We start from the raw sequence: 20,878 nt of genomic DNA, 5'->3' as shown, positions 1-20,878 counted from the left end.
CAATTTAATCTATATGTGGGTGTGTAAAAAAATAAATAAATAAATAAAATCCAATGTAACCCCCTTTGTAATCATTAACATTTTCAAAACTAACTAATTTAATTACACATTTTTTCCCAGTAACTGTAACTGATTACAATTACATGTATTTAAATAAATTAAATTAATTTGTAATTAAATTGTAATTAAATTACGTAATTTAGTTACTTGTAACTAGTTACTCCCCAACACTGCTTACTGTATATCCACTGGCAGCTCAGTTTACAGTATTGCATTACATTCGTATTTATGTTCTTGTTGAAGCGATCTATAAGTCAGTAATACTCAAATAAATATAACCAAAAATATATCAAGCAAAATTCCATAAAACAGTAATATTGTGAAATATTATTACAATTTTAAACAACTGTAAAATTTATAATGTAAAATGACATTTATTCCTGTGATCAAAGCTGAATTTTCAGCATCATTACTCCAGTCATGTGACAGTTCAGGTTTGCATTATAGGATAAATTGCATTTAAAATATATATATTCAAAAATAGAAAATATTTATTTCAAATTGCAATAATATTTGAAAATATTACTGTTTTTTACTGTATTTTTAATTTTTTCAAATAAATGCAGTCTTGGTGAGCATAAGAGACTTTATTAAAAACATTTAAAAATCATAATGTCGTACAAGTATTGAATAATTCAGCAGAATAAGTGAAAAATAACAATGCAAATCAAACACAGCACCCCAGGGACATACAATTAAAAGGCAAACATATCCTCTGAATTATTTATTTTTTAATTTAAGAGATCACTTAACCTATAGTTATGAACAATGAAATGTAATTGACGGAATTCAAAAAAAAAAACAACTGAATTACAATAACTCATGAATTAAATAATAAAAACACCATTAGCAACAAGCAAATGGCATTCTGCCCAAATTCTGAGGCAGCATCTTTCCCCAAGGGTTTCACTTCAACTTTTCTAATCACAGAAATATAATTTATGTCCACAAATTCAGCATTAACAGGCATGAATTTTAATAGCTGTAGTGATTTTTGCTTTCACCAACCTAGGGAGGCGAAATAGTGTAGTAATGGGTACTCGCGTCACCAATGGTGTTATGATATTTGGATCACGTGTCACTTAAGGTGTGGTTATGAGTACATCACATAAGAAAGATTGGTGGGATCCCTAACTTGTAGGACCTCTTTCTGTATCATCAACACAAGGAAGACACAAGTGTAATAAAATAGATTTTATTAACAAAAGATAGACAAGAGAATCAACAACTACTAAATGAATACCATAAATGAAATGGGAATAAAATGCAAGTGATTATGTTGGGTGTTGCAATGTCAGAGCTATGTTATCTGGAAAGATAAACTGATGCTACTCTGAAATAAATAAGGTGAAGAACCCTATTATGCATCAAACAAATACATGAAAGATTTGCTATAAACTGCAATCAGCTATCTAATATCTAATGCAAATTAGAAAAATCATATACTGATAATATCTAACAATTCCAAGGTCTCTGGAAGAGGTTTGGATAAGTGATATTTACGTTCTCTGTGATCGAGTGAGCAGTCCGGTAGTGGTGACTTCATCCACTGGTTGTGCTGGTAGCAATGCAGAGGGGAAAGGAGCAGGAATCCGTTTCGACAGCCTTGAACACGAAGCACTGGAGGATGCTGATCTCCTGGAGCATCAAAGGGTCCTAAAATCTGGAACACGCAGAAGTGGCCCTGGAGTGGGTGCAGAAGGTCCTTAGCCTGGACACGCAACCAAAGGCTCTTTGGAGTGAAAGTTTGCTCACCAGAGCTTTACCTTGTTGCAGATGTCTGTGTGTCTTCTGCCTCTCTGGGCTAGAGACTTAGAACTTGGTCGATCCGCTTTGTCTCTCTAGGCTGGAGACTGTTGTTTGTGCTGCATCTGTTGTTGTCTCGCTGGACGAAGACTCCGAATGAAGTCTGAACGTAGATTATCTCTTTCCTCGCACACTGGAGGCTCAGAACATGGTTGTACAGTATCTGTTGCTGCCTCGAAGCTGGAGACTTAGGACTTGGTATCTGTTATTGCCTCTTCCCTCACAGGCCCGAGGCTCAGAATGTTGGTGATCTTTTGCAGTCCTTTCCCTGACAAGACTCAGACTCAGAACAGAGGTTGATCTGTTGCAGTCTCACCTTCATAGGCAGTACATTATCTGTTAGTGTCTCAGCTTCACAGGCCGGAGACTCAGAACGGTTGTTGATCTGTTAGTGTCTCCTGGATGTGTCAGAGACTCAGAACCAAGGTTGATCTGCTTTTGTCTCACCCACGCAGGCCGGAGATTCAGAACGGGTTGTTTCTGTTGCTGTCTCACCCTTGCAGGCCTCAGACTCAGAACTTGCTGTGTTAGTGTCTCTCCCTGACAGGACTCAGACTCAGAACAAGGAGTGTGTTTTGGGAAGGTACCTTTATCTCTTTCCGATGAGGAGGAGATTGCAATCTGGCACTTCTCCATTTCCAGGCTGTGATTGGCTGTTTCCATCAAAGTGGGGGGACACGGTGTGGACCACCCATCTTTCCTCCTGTGGAACTTATTTGCATGGTCCAAACACACATTTAGAAAAATGTCACTAAAGCTTTACCAATGCATTATTCACTTACCAAACCACAACCAGAATACATTTGGCAATGTTACGAGCACATTAAGTCCAAACATGATGGATGGATTCATTGAGTTTGTGTAAGCATTCATTAGTCCATTAACAGCTGAGTTTGTGTAAGATGTTGCACTACACGTTGCTGTCACTGCGAATACTTATTTCTCTGAATAAGTATGAGATGTATGTGTTGTAGTTTCATCACTTTAAGGTTTGAGAAAATAGTTGTGAATGGATTTGGATGGAACCCTGTGATCCCTTTGTTTCAACCCACTACTGCCGCATCCAGAGGTCCTATGGAATTTTTATGGCAGTCACAGGCCAAAACCTGAGGAATCAGTCTGTTGGTAGGTGAAGGGCAGAAACTGCATTTTGACCAATAGAAAGTCCCGTCCTTCCTGGGCTTTGTACCAAAGGTCTTCTTCTTGCCCTCTAAGAGGTGTCTGGCTGTTGTCCTGGCATCTTTATCTGATGGCATTGGACAGTTTGCTTATGTTAGTCAACTAAGATCCAATCAAAATGTAGCAAACCTTTGACCACTATTGTGGTCATAAAGGGGCCCTGCCATAAAATGGGCCCTGGAATGTGCTGTCCACTACATTAAATTAAATTTTAGCCAACATAAAATAAATGTATGGCACATTAGATCATATCATAACTGGTAGATGTAGTAGTTCTCACAGTCACAAATACTGATGTTCAGAGTAAATGGCAACCCAGATTCACACCAGTCAGTCATATGTAATTTCCACATGTATTCTTTTTCCATCTTTACACTACAGTTATCAGATGAATCTGATTATTATGATTAGAATAAACTGCATATGTCAGTATACTGGACATCTAAGTTTTACTCAAAATTGTTACATTAAAAACTACAAAGTTTATACAATAAGTTGTTTTCTCAAATTTTATAACAGTAAGACACAAAAATATTCAGGTAAAACATGGCATAATAAAAGCTTACTTTTCAGACAGTGTGAGAGATGAGGAAACTATATCAGTTGAAAATTACACAGTTTCAATGATGATTTATGACTAACCAGAAACCTGGGATAGAGCGGGTCAGTGAATGTGGTCTGGACTGTGTGGATGAGGTTCATTGTGTCAGAGATGCTGTAGAAGGACAGAGTTCCTGCTCTGTGATCCACATACACTCCTATTCAATAGCAGCTGGACGGAACGGGGAGTTTAGTCCCTTTGTTATTGTGCCAGATTGAGAATCTGGAGGGAGAGCAGGACAAACTCCAAGACTGATCATTACGTCCAAACACACATTGCCAGATCCCTTCCTGCTGATGCTCTTATATGACACTGATATACCCACATAACTCCCACTCCCCTCAAGCTCCCAGTAACAGCATCCACACACACACTCTCTACACAACACCTGAAAACAACCATAAAATCTGTCTGGATGATCAGGACACGGCTGGAGTGTGTCAGTGTAAGTCACCACTCACACAGATGGAGGCATTTATGTGCAGTGCTTGGATGCAGAGTGAGCTGATGGGAATCTGATGATATAATGATTTAGAATATTTTGATTGTAGCTTAACACTTCCTTGCTCATATTGAGTGTATGCGCATCAAACAAAAGGTCATGTATTAAATGTGAGCTCTTTAAAGTTTCATGAGTTTGATTTGAAAAAGTAATTTGATATGTGTGCATTCACATTGCTGGTTCAAGTTTGGAGCACGAGAGAATATGAACTGTGTTCACATAAACTTGAAACATGATTGCTCACCGCACCGCAGACACCTCTCTCTCATGCATGCTCCACGCATTGTGACATATTAAGTATTGTTACGGTCGTGTTTACAAAGATGAACTGACGGTGTGGAAACTCCCATTAGATTTGAATTCTCTACTGTAAGAAGACCTCATGCATAATACAGTGCAGGGATTGGATCATAAGAGTTCATTTTAATGAATAATACTGAGAAAAGCTTGTAAAACGGATGACGTAGACTCTCCAGCCACGGCAGCCAATCACCACTGCAACTGAATGCATATACATCACTTTTCGTGACGTTGGTTCAACTTTTCTTTTTAAACCGGAAGAACAAAATTGTTCAAAAAAATAAAAAATAACCACTTTTCACTTAATAATAGACATAATGAGTGATATTATTGTTTTTGCTTAGCTTTTGGCTTTGCTACTGTTCGGACGCTCTTGCTTATTCCTCTGTACTTTGCTCCTTGTTTATGCACTTTTCTCAGGTTTTTAGATTGTAAGATTTTAACTTAAGCAGATTAGTACAGTGCTCAAACAATAAAATTTTTGGCACAAGCACCAAAACTAAAAACTTTTTGGGATTGGAATAATAATACGAAAAAGAAGACTCTGTGCCTCCCACTGCCAGCAGCGTACATTCCCGAGACGGGAAAAAACAGCTGCCTACATTCAAACAGACGAGAAAGAAAATGCCTCTTGTGGAATCTACTTGCTGCATGAACTGCCACAGACTTCTACAAAGGATCGCGGTTCTTGAAACAAAGTTACTTGCTGGACTTCCAAAACAGGTGGAACACACAGCAGAGTGTCATCACAGACCCCCTCAGCATACAGCCGGTGAGCCCTGTCAATCTGGTGAATCTCAACAGGTTATTTCAAGTGTAAAGAAACAAGCCAAAACTGATTGACACACTAATCGATGGCACAAACAGGGAGTGAGACCCAAAGGCCAGTGGGGGATGAAGTACACAAGTCAAGTACTTAAGTAAAAGTACAGATACGTATAATAAAATATTAGTCCAGTAAAAGTACTCCTTTTTCAATTTTACTGTGTGAAAGTACAAAAGTACTCGGTTTTTTAGGTACTTAAGTAAAAAAGTACCAAAAGATAGATTTTGCAATTTCATATAGGCTACTTAATTTAATTTTATATTAGCACATATTTTGTATGATCCTACTGCTCAAAAAACCTGGGATTTTCCCAAAATAACCACTATATGGATTCAAGATATATTTTTGTTGTTGATATGGACTATGTTGACGAGAGTAATGTTCACTGTGAAGTTTACACTGCGATGTACCTGAGAGAAAACAGATTTGACCATCTGATCTTCACCAGTAAGAAAAAAAGTGTTTTAAAGTTTGTTGTTGTGCAGAACATCACAGTTATATATGACATGAGAATAAGGCCTGAAGTAAGGAAGAACATTTTAAAGAAAATATTTTCATAATGATTTTTTCCTTCTTAAACCTTGTCTGTGGTGTAAAAACACCTCTGGCCAAATGCCCCCAGAGGGCATCACTTCCCACTTCTATAATTACTGTAGTTACCATGTTCTGAACATCTCATCCTTTCTTTTTCCCCCAGATGTAATCTATCTAGGTGGTTGAATAAAAATATTTGTACTTTATATCGAAAAATTAGCTCAACTTAGCACCAGCAAGCTTGCTAGCTAGACAGTTAGCATCAGCTAACAATATTTACTTATTTCCAGTATGGTTATGAATAAACATTAATATCTGTCTACTAGGCTAGTTAATCCAAAACAATATAAAAATATATACTGTTGATAAACAATATAAAAACAGACGTCACATAGGACTAAATGCTTAGCATTTTAATAAAACTTTTAACATTACGGCAGCGGGGAATTTGAACGTGCATGAGTTATTTTATTTAATCTGTGGTATTTTAATGTTTCATTTTTTTTTCTTTTTACCTAAAACATAGAGACACTGATTGATGTGTCTACATCGTCTGCACTCAAGCATTTCAGTGGGCTTAAATAGATCAGTCTTTACAGCAGATTTAGTTCACAAACAACTGACAGTTTTGACCTAAATATGATTTTCAGTTACAATAATTAATCCTACATTTCGACATTAATAACTTACTTTTAACAGCATCAGTCACGCGCGCACTCAAAAGATCTTCTGGTTGTGAATTCAGTTCACTGGAGACTCACATTAAACGGTTCATTTAAATCAGTGAGTTGACAACTCGAGAACAGCTGCAATCGGATTATTCTAATTCGTAAACGAATCGTTCGGTGCGATTTGCGATCCGATTTGAAAGGTTCATTGAAAACACTCAGTTCGTTCATGAATCAGACACTGCTTCTTCGTGTCGGAGCATGTGATATATTATAAGGAGTAACGATATGTTTTATGAAATGTAGTGAAGTAAAAAGTACGATCTTATGCTTTGGAATGTAGTGAAATAAAAGTAAAAGTTACTCAAAATAAAACTACTTCAGTAAAGTACAGATACTTGAAAAATTTAATTAAGTACAGTAACGAAGTAAAGCTACTCCGTTACTGACCACCACTGCCAAAGGCATTTGGAAAGAGCAGTCAGCACTCTTTAAGAAGGATTTTAGTGAGCTCCTTAAAACACTTCAAAGACTTAAAGTTTAGTCGTTCATCAGTGGACCACTTCCAGCAAGGGGAACTAAAATGTTTTCATGGTTGCTTGGGCTGAATACATGGCTACAAAGAACCTGCAGTATAAAAGGTGTCAACTTCATCGACAACTTCAATCTTTTCTTTGCCCATAGACAACTGTTTAAACTGGATGGCCTCCACCCAAACAAAGTTGGTGCAAGAGTGCTAAAGGACAATATCTGGTTTTCCCTCCACCATCCTTCAGTAGTGTGTGCCAATCCACTCAACATGAATGGCACACACACCTGGACAAAGTATGTGTGGCTCATGAGTGCTCATGGACACCATCCCGGCTGAGCTCTGTGCACAGAGCTCATCACAGACAGAATGTGACATATCAGAACAGCTCCAAGACTCAGCACCCAAGGACAACTTTCTGAAAAAAAGCCAGGGAAGCCAGTACAACATATCACAGCCACTAGAAACACATGAGCCAGAGCCCCGCTCACCAGACACTTTATCCCACTCTTTAGCCTCTCCGCTTCTAAGCTTCTCACAGAAAATGGAGGAACTGGTGTGTGCTGGGATCAAATTCTCCCACTTTTTCGCTGCAAGCCCCCAACCACCAAAGCCTGTGGGCCCAGCTTGCCCTCCTCCTCTTGTGAGAGCTATCTACCCGCTGCCACAATGCCAGGGCCCAAACCCTCCTCCATCTGCTGTAGGACCACTGATATCAGCTGTAAACAACTGATATATGCTCTCAGTGATATGTGTCTGTTCCTCACTACAATAGCAGCAACTTTCACAAATGTTTACAGAACAAGTGGGAACCCAGTGTGCCTATAGCTTTCCTTATTTCTGTTTTATCATGAGATAGAAAGTCTGAGGCCTTCTCAAGCCATACAGCTGATTGATATAATCTGCAGCCTATTATGTGTCAAACTAAGATTGCTGAGGTGACAAAAAGTAATTCCATTAAGTTAGCATTTTTAAACATTCGCTCACTAAAAATAAATCATTGCTGATCAGTGACCACAAACAACCTGGATTTTATGTTTCTAAATGAAATGTGGCTAGAAGACAGCTGCAGTGCAACAGTCCTCAATGAAACAGCCCCTCCTAACTTTGCCTTTAAACATGTCTGCAGAGCTTTTATGAGAGGTGGAGGTGTAGCTGCTCTATTTAAAGATGTCTATCAATGCAAGCAAGTGTCATTTGGTCAGTACTTGTCTTTTGAATATATTCGGCTGAAAGGTATTCCACACATTCTATTTATTATTATTTACAGGCCTCCAAAATACTCTCCAGCCTTTGTTGAAGAGTTCACAGTTCCCTATCAAATGCTACTCTCGATGCTGCATTCAAAACACTAACGAGAACATTCTTTGTTCGACCGGTTGTGCAATTCTCCTCTGGCCAGACAGAACCAGCAGTTCAATACCAGGCTGCAGCAAAGTCACATTGTGTAGAGGACTCATCTGGTACCTGTGTTCTTGTCCCGGTGGCCTTTAAAAAAAGAAGGAATATAATAATACCTTTTCTAGTATCTTGGACAGAATAGGGAGATTTGAGATCGGTCTGTAATTAACTAGTTCTTTGGGGTCAAGTTGAGTTTTTAATGAGAGGCTTAATAACAGCAAGTTTGAAGGTTTTGGGACATATCCTAATGGCAACAAGAAATAAATAATTATCAGAAGAGGATCTATGACTTCTGGAAGCACCTCTTTTAGAAGTGTAGATGGAATAGGGTCTAACATACATGTTGTTGGTTTAGATGATTTAACAATTTTTACAATTCTTCCTCTCCTATAGTAGAGAATGAGTGGAATTGTTCCTCAGGGGATCTATAGCACACTATCTGATGCAATACTATAGCTGACGGATGCATGGTTACAATTGTATCTCTAATGGTATCTTGGAAGTAAAGTAGTTCATAAAGTCATTACTGCTGTATTGTTGAGAAATGTCAACTTTTCATTATTTTTCATTAATTTAGCCACTGTATTGAATAAATACCTGGGGTTTTGTTTGTTCTCTTCTGAAAGAGACGAAAAGTAATCAGATCTAGCAGTTTTTAATGCTTTTCTGTAGGATAGGGTACTTTCCTGCCAAGCAATACAAAATACCTCTAGTTTTGTTTTCCTCCATCTGCGCTCCATTTTCCGGGCTGCTCTCTTTAGGGTGCAAGTGTGCTCGTAATACCATGATGTCAGACTGTTTTCCTCAATCTTCCTTAAGTGTAAAGGAGTAGCCGTATCTAAAATTAAAAGATTAAAAGCCCAGGATAATAAATGAGATTTTAATCAAGCTTTAAAAGTAGATATTGATGGAGCCATTCTGATATGCAGAGGTAATATGTTTCACAGTTTAGGTGCAGCGACTGAGAAAGCTCAATCACCCCTAAATTTCAGTCTGGATCTGGGAATAGTCAAGAGCAGTTTATCAGAGGACCTAAGAAATCTAGCAGATGTGTGCCGTTTTAATAAGCCAGCAAGGTATGGTGGAGCCAGGCCATTTAATGATTTAAAAAGAAATAATAAAAGTTTATATTCAATTCTGAAACATACCGGCGACCAGTCAGGCGACAATAAAATTGGTGTAATATGCTCATGCTTGCCTGTACTTGTCAGTAGTCTAGCGGCCACATTCTGGACTGCCTGCAAACGCAGCAGTGCTGTCTGGCTGACTCCTACATAAAGAGAGTTACAGTAGTCAAGCCGTTAAAAAATTATGGCATGCATGACTTTCTCAAGATCATTAATAGAAAGAAAACTCTTTACTTTCACCAAAAGTCTCAGATTAAAAAAGCTGGATTTGACGACGCCATTTATTTGTTTATCAAATGTAAAAGCTTTGTCAAATAATACACCCAGATACATCACAACTAACTTATTATATGGTGCCAGTGGACCAAGCTTGAGGTTAGGAGGCACAAAATTATCTGATGGCCCAAACATTCAATTAAATTCAATTCAAGTTTATTTGTATAGCGCTTTTTACGATACAAATCATTGCAAAGCAACTTTACAGAAAATTAAGTTTCTACAATATTTAGTAGTAACTTATCAGTGGTGACTCAGTTTATGTGCATATGGCGTAAATGTTCAGAAAAATCAATAAAAGACGTAAACAAACAGACGATTAACACTATTAATAGCAATTATGGAATCAAACTCATAGCAAAATGTGGTAGTTCTGTATGTTGTCTCTGGGTTGGCATCATCTGAGGTCCTCTAAGGGGTTGGCATTATCTCTTCTCAGGTGTGCTGGATCCAGACTGGAGCTTGTGTAAATCCTAGTTACCACAGGATGTAAATCCCGTGGCAAAACAGAGTAACAAATAGAGACATAATTAGCATAGCTGCTGTTCCAGCCAAGTAAAATTAATTAGTTTAACCCAAGCTAAAGAATAATAATGTGCATTTGATCAGATATAACTGCAGTCCAAAATTATGGGATGCATTATTTGAATGCTTGACCAAAAGAGATGTGTTTTTAATCTAGATTTAAACAGAGACAGTGTGTCTGAACCCCGAACATTATCAGGAAGGCTATTACAGAGTTTGGGAGCCAAATGCGAAAAAGCTCTATCTCCTTTAGTGGACTTTGCTGTCCTAGGTACCATCAAAAGTCCAGCGTTTTGTGAGTTAGGGAGCGTGATGGATTGTAGCGTACGCAGGAGCTAAACCATTTAGGGCCTTTTAAGTAAGTAATAATATTTTGTAACTGATACGGAACTTAATGATCTCTGTTTTTTATCATTCATTTTTTTTTTTAATTTAAGGAAAATCCAGCTTTTTATGTCATTTAGACAGGCTAAGAGGGGAGTTAGAGTACTCTTATTATTTTGTTGCAGTGTTAGATAAATCTGCATATCGTCAGCATAGCAATGAAAATAGACACCATGCTTCTTAAAAATAGATCCCAAAGGAAGCATATGTAATGAAAACAAAAGAGGAGCAAGAATGGACCCTTGAGGAACCCTACAATTTAGTGGAGCTGGAGTTAAGAAAAATTCATTCCAGATTAACTGCAAAGCTTCTATGGCTGCTATGGTCTCCACAGAGAGACACCTGTTTATCTGAGATGAGAAGCTCAGAAGGAGAGTGTGGCAAGTTGTGCGCCTCCTCAAAAACACTGGGGAGCGGCTCGCCACCCTCCACAGACTGCTTCTAAGAAGCCAGACCTGAGGAGCTTCATCTCCTCATAGAAAAAATCCTGAGGCTGATGCACCCAGGACCGTGGTGATGTGTCCCTTCGGGGAGGGGAGCGAAAAGTTTTAAAAGAAAGTAGAGGATTCTTCCTGGCACCCTGTGAATTGTTACATGTTCGGTTTCAGGACACCAGGCATCTAACATCCCCCCAACAAAGCAAAATGTCAAAACTATGTTATATTTAAACTAATATTAAAACTAGTGCAAACTGAATCCTGTAGCCTTTCTCTACAGGATTCAGTTTGCATATCGTCCTCCACGTTTGAACGGCGTGGTCTCCACTTCCGTGTAACCAGACCGAGTTCATTTGTTGACACAGGAATTGCAAGCCCTGCTGGACAAAAGGAGCCATAAAATGTGTTCCCCTGCCAGACAGAGAGTCAGGCTATTACAGCCAGTTGTCAGAGTTTTTGCTTTGCAATGTTTTATTTTGGCCACTAGAAGTCCCCATAGTACTCTCACATCAAACTTGCCTCTTGTAATCAATGCTATTGTTTTAACATGTGACTTATTCTGGGCTGTGTATCTTTGCTTGGTTATTGTTGTTCCTAAGCCAGTTGCTGCCGTAAATCTGCTCTAGTTCTAAGAACTATTCTTTGAAAGCCTTTTGGATTGTTTCCCTATGTTTATTTTATTTTATTTTTTTGCTGTTTTTGTATTCTTTTTCCTGAGTTTTTGTTTTGAAAATAATTTTTGTACCATTTTTGCTGTTTTTGTTAACCTGTTAGCCAGCACCCCCCATTATGGGAATCACAGCTGAAAAAGCCCTACCTAACTTAAAATTGCAACAGTTCCTTACTTCATGTGCTACACACAATTTTGGTGTCTTTGAAAAGAAGACCCTTTGGGCTTTACTTTTCATCATCCAGAGTTGATAATGCTCAAAAAGATTAAAAGTTACAGACAGAAGAGCCTTGAAAAAAAATTGTACCACACTTAATATTTTTTTTTAATTTCATATAAAAATACATGAAATCAGTCCTGGAGCAACCTAGAAAAGTAATGTGTTGAAAGTCACATGTCCCATGAGTTTCTATTTCAAATCTGAAGAAGATACGATGAAAAATTTGATTCCTGCAACCATTTTTCTGATAATATTAAACATACCAGTGCATAGTGCTTGAGGAAAAATATTTAGCAAATGTATCGAAGGGTTCTACAAACTATTTTAGTCATTAAACATACCAATGCATAGTTTTTTCAATTATAAAACAATAGACAGAATCTTAGACCTCATAGAAGTGATTTATTTGAGCACTAGAAAAATAAAATAAAAATAATTTGAGTAATAAAAATAAAAAAGTATTAACTATGTATGCCAATTACAGTACATCCTGAGATTGCTAGAAATACAGCATTTACACTGATAGATGCTCATATAGTCAATTATCACGTGCTGATGTGCTGATGGCCAGTTATAGTGATGGTAATCATACAGATGCGCCATAAAGTCAATAATCACACTCTATTCATAGTAGATGGTGTTTACATTGAAAGCTGTGATTACACAGCAATAACATGCTAATTTGCGCTCAAACAGATGGTAATCATGCAGATACAGCCACATTGCCCACAAAACACACACACACACATATATGAAAAATGTTGAAGAAGAAAAAAAAAGATAATTATTTGTGCAAAAAACCAATCGCTAAGTTACGCCTCCATCAGATGACAGGGAAGTCACAAGAGAGCACCAGAATTCAAATAAGCAATATTCCGCCTATCTTTGACTTTTTTTTTTAGTGGATCATCTCATTCTGTTTGTGACATTGTATGCTACAAAACCATGCTGCTTTTTACTACCAAGACGCAGTTTTTTGAGAGTGAGTTATTCCATAACGGACACAAACAATACTGACCCTGAAGAACGGAAATGTAAACAAAGGAATTACTACCCATATTACAATGTTATTGCTTCGTTGGACTAAACGTGCTCTTTGGGATGTCGTTCAGTGGACCCATACCTTTCTTACTAAACCGGGATTTACAGCTGTGGAAACTCTACTGATTTAATTTAAGAACACATTTTACTATTGGGTTCAACTCCCTTCTGTGGCTCAGTGGTGGAAATTAAGACTCTTGAGTCAGAGACCCAAGTTCAAATCCCGGCTCTGACAGAATAACCAAGCCACACTATGAACCCAGAGACGCCTAATTCTCAAGAACTCCTTGCCACATTTGCTCAGCATGAGTCCACAGTCCAACGCCATGAGATAACACTAGTTCAACAAGAGACTTTGATGGTTAAACGCTCACAGGTGCTGTCTGATCTCATGACTTCTGTTCGTCAGATCTTTGACCGGCTGAATATGTCATAAAATTTCGGACAGTTGCAGCAGGGAGCAGCTGGAACGATAAGGCACTCATGGTGTGTTACTTGAATGGTCTGTCAGAGGCAAGCAAGGATGATCTGGCTACCAGAGAACCTGCTCGTGATCTCGAAACTTTTATGGATCAAGCAATCTGGCTGGATAATCACCTGAGGGAGAGAAGTCTGAACCAGTGTTAATTTTGACAGGAATTTTTGATTTAGTCTTAGTCTTTATCTTGAGATGAGAATGCTTAATAGTCTTAGTCACATTTTAGTGACTAAGACTATTCGAAAAGTCAACTTGCATTTTTGTCAACTTTTAGTCATTACTTTTAGTCAAACTGCAGTTACCAACATTTATTTTGGTAGCTATTTTATATTTATTCTTCAAACAAAAATAGTTATCTTAAAAAAATATTCTCTCTTTAGACCAAATCAATTAAGCTTATGAGAAATTTGAATCAAGATTGAATTTGGAAAAACTTGAATAAATTATGACAATTTTCATTTTTGGGTGACCTATCCTTTTAACAGTAGTGAAAAGGGAACAACTTATAAAAATTATAGTTGTTCATATATATATATATCATTTTGAAAAAGAAGCAGAACAAGACAATAAGACATCTATGAAAGAGATATAAATTAAACTCATTTTTCAGATACAGTAGATTTACTTAACATATTTATTTAACATCGGAAGGCATGCATGTAATACTGATACACGTTCAGTTTTCACCCACCTGTTTGTGTTCACTTAATCCATAACCGACTGTATTTATGTGAGATACTCTACACGATAGATGTTTGGACTGCTGTGTGTGTATTTGAGCACTGAGAACTGATCGTGCGCTGCATATGGGAACTGAAGAAGTGGAGTGTTCTTGAGAGAGAGCACTTCTATCAGCGTGATTCCACCTATCCTGCCTTTACTAACTTAAGTTCATCGACAACAAATTGTGACTTCCGGGAAAACAAGACGTCCGGTCACCTTATCCCTACCCTTTCGAGTGCTGAGGCCATTGTTTCAGATCGCTAGTTCGGATTTTGGTAGCCTATCCATCCACAGTGGCTGCCATACTGAGACTAGATATGCAAACGCCCCTTATCCGACTGCAATCCAATGACAGGGACGCACATTTTGAAGGACAAGACAGTAGCCTATAGGATGTATTTTGAATGTCCGGTAGTCCTCAAATAACATTATAGTCCCGCCGAGTCTTGTTAACGAAGATGCAGCATAAATTTTATCATAGTTTTATCATCAGATATTAGTTTTAGCTTGTCAATGTCTCATCTTAGTCATAGAAAAAAATATTAATTAACTATTTTTTGTTGTGTGTTTGTTGACGAAATTAACAAAATGCTCAAATGCTGCTAGTGCCCCAAGATTCTTTGGAACCCATGCAATTGGGTAGGACTAGGCTTTTTCCATCAGAACGAGAACGTCGCATGAGGGAGCGCTGTTGTCTATATTGTGGATTGTATGGTCATTTTTGCTCCACCTGCCACAAGCTTTCGGGAAACGCTCAGTCCCATGCAGACAAAGAAAGTCTGTAACTGGAGTTACACACACAGTTTCACCTTCCAACTCTGGGTTGTTCCTTCCCATCACACTCACTTGGGAAACCAAAAACACCAACTCCAGGCATAGACTGATTCTGGCGCTGCTGGGAATTTCATGGATATTTCCCTTGCCAAAAGTCTCCAGATCCCTACTAATTCCCTTCCTGTCCCCCTAACTGTGACAGCCTTGGATGGAAGACTGTTAGCGTCAGGGAAAATAACCCACCTCACCTCTCTCATTTGTCTCGTCACTAACCAGCGCCAAGAGAGAATGTGTTTTCACCTTATACAGTCTTCAGAATTCCCTGTTATCCTCTGTCATCCTTGGCTCCTTCAGCATAACCCACACTTTGACTGGTCCACTGGTGCTGTCCTCAGTGTGGGTCCCACCTGTCAGACTACATGCTTGGCCCAGAACTCCCCTGATCCTGCTCTTGAGTCCAAGGAACCCCTAGATCTCTCTCAAGTCCCTGCTCAGTACCACCACCTCAAAGTGTTCAGCAAAAGGAAGGCCACCTCCTTATCTCCTCATCGCCCCTATGACTGCGGCATTGAGCTACTCCCAGGAACTTGTCACCTCAAAGGTAATTTATTCTCTTTGTTTCTCCCCCAAACGGACTGCTATGGACAAAAAATACATCAACAAAGCCCTTGCGGCAGGATTCATTCAACCATCCACTTCTCCTTTTGGAACTGGATTATTTTTCATTGGGAGGAAGGATAGCAGACTTTGGCCATGTATTGATTACAGGGGCCTTAATAAGATCACTATTCAAAACTGCTATCCCCTGTCGCTAATGGCCACTGCCTTCGAAATTCTGCAAGAAGCCCCCATCTTCACTAACACTGATTTGTGCAATGCCTACTATCTCGTGCACAGACAAGAAGGTGAATGGAAGACCGCCATCAACATGCTCACTGAGCACTATGAATATTTAGTTATGCCTTTTGGTCTCACTAATGCTCCTGCAGTATTTCAAGCTCTCATCAATGATGTCCTCATAGACATGCTCAACCAATTTGTGTTTGTCTACTTAGATGATATCCTCATCTTTGCGAGTTCCCTCCAAGAGCATGTAAAACATGTAAAACATGTCTTTATGTTGAAACTGAGAAATGTGAGTTTCATGTGACCGAAGTTCATTTCCTGGGGTTCATCATCAAGCATGGCCAGATACAAATGGACCCTCAAAAGTTTAAAGCAGTTGTGGATTGGCCCTCCCCCTCGTTGGTAAAAGAGGTACAGCGTGTCTTTGGCTTTGCCAATTTTAATCGCAGGTTCATCCTCAACATCAGTACTACCCCTCACAACCAGCCTTTATTGTGGACCTGAAGCAGAGTTGGCCTTCATCAAACTCAAAAGCCATTTTACCTATGCACCTACTCTTATTCTCCCTAAACCAGATAAACCATTCATCGTAGAGGTTGATGTTTCTTACGTAGGGGTTGGAGCTGTGCTGTCCCAAAGGGGGGAGGACAACAAGCTGCATCCATGTGCATTATTTTCCCATCACCTTACACAGACTGGTACTTCTTGCGCTCTTGAATTCCTCCAAAGACAATTTTGGTGGCCAGCTATCAAGGAGGATGTGACAACATTTATAAACATGTCCCACATGCAACTAAGTGAAGTCTCTTATCATTCACCTCAGGGGCTATTGCACCCTTTTTCCATACCTCATAGAACTTGGTCTCATCTTTCCATTGATTTTATCACTGGACTTCCACTATCACATCGCAACACCACTATCATGGTCACAGCTGGTAGATTCTTCAAGGCCGCCTGGTTTATTCCCCTGCTCAAACTCCCCACCACTAAAGAAACTGCTGAACTGGTTATAAACCATGTCTTTCGAGTCTTTGGCATCCCACAAGACATCGTCTCTGATCAAGGACCCCAATTTTTCTCACAATACCATCTGTGCATCTGCTACAGCCATGTCCCCTTTCGAGTGCCAGTTTGAGTACACCCCTCCACTATTCCCTGTGCAAGAAGTGGAGGTTGCAGTTCCCTCTGCTCAGCAGTTCATTAAACGCTGCAGCCAGACATGGAAAAAGGCCAGACTCAAGCTCCTTAAGGTCTTTCAGCAGTACCAGCAACAGGCTAATAATTAGTAAATGAAAGTACTAATACAATTCTAATAAAGAGACAGGAGAAGGACTGGATCCTGTCATGTCAGTTTATGTGTGTTGTACAGTGTTTTCTTTTGGCTGTGACTTGTGGTTCTGTTCTACTGCTTGTCCTTTTATCATGGCAGGACTTGACATACCTTGCAGCCAGGTTAGAGCTTGTTGAGTTTTCTCCCAGAATGTATGGCAGTTTGTCCTTTTGTTGTATCTGGTTGAAGTCTTTGTGCTGGTTTGTGAATTGGGGGAAGAATGTTTCCCTAATTTGTGTATAATTAGGCCATGTTGTTAAAAAGTGCAGTTCTGTTTCCACTTCATGTTGTGTGCAGTGTGGACACAATCTGTCTTCTTTTAGTAGCCAGGTCTGTCTGTGTCTGCCAGTTTCCATAGTGAGGTTATGGTCACTGAGTCTCTACATGGTCAGGACTTTTCTTAGTTTAGGGTTTGCCACTGTGTTTTCTGCCAATTTATATTCTCTGTTAAGAGACAGATAGCATTCTAAATTACTTTTTTGAGCTGTTGCTTCTGTCCAATGTTTCAGATATTTCTCTTTCTGTGTTTTAATTATTTGATTTAGTCTAGCTGGGGTATTGTAAAGTTAGTTCTGAGACCAGCTGGCTGAGGGTGCTTTTCTCTGGGTTCACTTGGTAGTTTAAAGCTTTATGGTGTAGGGTCTCAGTATGACTGCTTCTTAGGTGCGCAAGGAATTTAATGGCTTTTTTTTTGGGGGGGGGGGGGGGGGGGGGAGGTTAATTATTAGTGGGTACAGCCCTAATTCTACTCTGCAGGCATTGTTTGGAGTTTATCATTGTACACGAAGAATATTTTTACAGAATTCTGCCTGCAGAGTCTCTATTGGGTGTTTGTCCCATTTGGTGAAGTCTTGATTTGTGAGTGGACCCCAGACCTCACATCCATAGAGTGCGATTTGTTTTATAACTGACTGGATTATTTTTAGCCAGATTCCATATGGCATGTCAAGTTTTATATTTTTCTTGATTGCGTAAAAAGCTCTTTGTGCCTTGACTCTCAGGTTGTTCACAGCCTTGTTAAAGTTTCCTGTGTTACTGATGTTTATTCCGAGTAGGGGTTGCATGACTACTGATTTCTGCCAGTCGATTTCTTATTTAAAAAATACTTGAGTTACTCAACTACTCGTGGTTCATGCTACTGAATAGACATGAAATAGTTTTTATCAATAGTTTTTATAGCGCCATTTTGGCAATTCTGAGCTGTATGCAGATGAGGTACGCTCTTCTGTGTCAGCCGCGATGCGCCGATGCGCTGTTTGCTTTCAAATCAAAGCATAAATACACGTAAAAAGCGTATCTTTGTGGCGCGGCTGATACAGAAGAGCATACGTCATCATTACCTCATGTTATAGAGTACAAATAACACAAGCATTTAATAAAGTAAGTATTTAATTTTAATATTGAACTCACCAATTCACTGGTAAACACTCAGTTTCTTCCGTGTGACACAGCTGTCATTAAGTGGATCGATCCAATCTTGAAGTTTCTTAACTCGGCTTTATGAGTGCAACTCTCACTCAAAACAGCAAAATCTCATTTATCATATTTTTCTTACAACTTAAGTCTTGTTTCAAATTATATTTTCTTTAATATACTTTTTTTTTTCTGCAGAACCTTATCTTCTCTCAAGGTCAACCAAATTGTCTCCGTCTAACTGGTGGGTGGCTAATTGGTTGATCTACATCTGCAGTGAGTTTTTTTTGCAGTATGTCTTAATTACATTCAAATGAATATAATTTAATATTATTGTACTTCTTAGAAATTAAACAATTTATTTGATAAACTAAGAGAGTTTTATTTGTTATTTTCTTGGATCTGTAGTTGTTAATTTTTCCCTAATTTGGCCCTGGGCTATACCAGTGACATATAAACACACAGAAACTTGATTACTTTATTTAGCGTTTATGTAAACACTACATTCAGACTCATCAACTGGAATGAATTCAGTCTGACTGAAACAAAAATTATGCACGTAAACATAGGGCTGTGTGGGCAGAATCATTCACACTCACCTGCTGCTAATATTGAACAAGCTCTGCACTGGTAGTTGACTCCACAGGAGGACATGGTCTTGGCACTTGCTGGACATTCTGGGATGTTCTGGAGCCTTCATTACTGCATCTCTCCTTGAAGTTGTTGATGATGCGGTAAATGGACCTTTCATGTGAAATATTCTTTGCAACAATTTCCTTGCACTGAGACCATTTTGATGCAATGTTAGCTTCTGAAATAGTTTTTTAGAGGAAAAAAAAAAATAATAATTTTGGTACTTTTGGTATGCTAAACTGGTATACTTAAAGTCTGCTAAATTGGAACAACTAATCGACATTAAAACAAGAAATGTGCACTATTCAACAAAGAAAAGAAAAAAATCATTTGACTAGTGCTTGTTCATACTTTCTGCTGATGATATTAGTGAAATGATGTTAGCTGCTCATTTTGAGCCAAAGTGGGCACTTTATCGTCAACGATGCCCCCTGTGCACGCCACTGCCTGTGTGTCTAGAGGTATGATTCTTTCTGGTGCACGAGAGGTCCCAGGTTCAAATACTACCCCCACTTGCTACGCACCTCATTCAAGTTTAGGAGTAGGAAAAGGAGTGTAACAATCAGGGAGAAGAGGAGAAAACTGCCTTCTCCAGGTTGCAAGGCAAAAACAAAACCTCATCGAAACCAGATTTCAAATAAAACAGAAAATAGTTTTATTATATAAATTGTAAATTGTATAATAAAACAACATTTGGCTACATTTGCGATCAGAAGCCGAAAAAGCTAAGTATAATATCTGTGATAGCTAAACATGTTGCAAGAGAGGTGTCACTACCAACATGACGAAGCATTTTAATTTAATAGGTCCTTAAAGATTGCAAACACGATTCAAACACCAACGTGATTCTATTCCTAAATTACAATGATTTGTCTGTTTCATTCCTCAACCTTTGACATGTGCAATCAATGTTGTGATCACTTGGTTCATCAGTGCAGCATACAATCACACCAGTGTGATTTGAACATTTAAATTTGCGTTCGCGCTGCCATTGAACTAAAGAGAGCAGCTGTCATCTGTCATGAATGAAAACAGCTTCACAGACTTTTCAGCCACACAGAATCATTATTTCTCTGTTACAAACATTCTAATCACAGAAGGATTGTTTATAATTCAGATATAAACTGTGTGTACAATGTGTATGGTAGCGATTAAAATAGAGTAAGTCACCTTTTGAAAGTATATTTGACACTTCAAATGAAGATTTGTCGAGTTCATTGTAACGCCAGTAAGTGGCGAAAAGGGGCTGTTAAAATATATTTGTCTTTGAATAATATAAGAGATTCATTCAAGAACGCTGATTCATCCAGTAATGAAACAAGTACATCTTAAGTGAGTCATTGAATCATTCATTGATTTTCAATCATGTGATTTTTAGTTGTCTAATGTTTTTTCTTCAGAATCATAAGAGAACCACAACTTCCATTGGGGGAAATAAATAAATAAATAAATAAATAAATAAAAAGACTATTTTTTTTTCATAATCATGCAGTTCTATTTTGCACACAAACAGCTCTTTCAAAGAGTGCAGTTTTTATGTAGCATGTTGATTTTTGTTCATGGTATTCAGCTCCAATAAATGGTTTGCAAAAAAA

The sequence above is a fragment of the Cyprinus carpio genome, chromosome B19 (assembly GCF_018340385.1).
Source record: "Cyprinus carpio isolate SPL01 chromosome B19, ASM1834038v1, whole genome shotgun sequence".
Taxonomy (NCBI): Eukaryota; Metazoa; Chordata; class Actinopteri; order Cypriniformes; family Cyprinidae; genus Cyprinus; species Cyprinus carpio.
Note: the sequence above shows the minus strand (reverse complement) of the source record.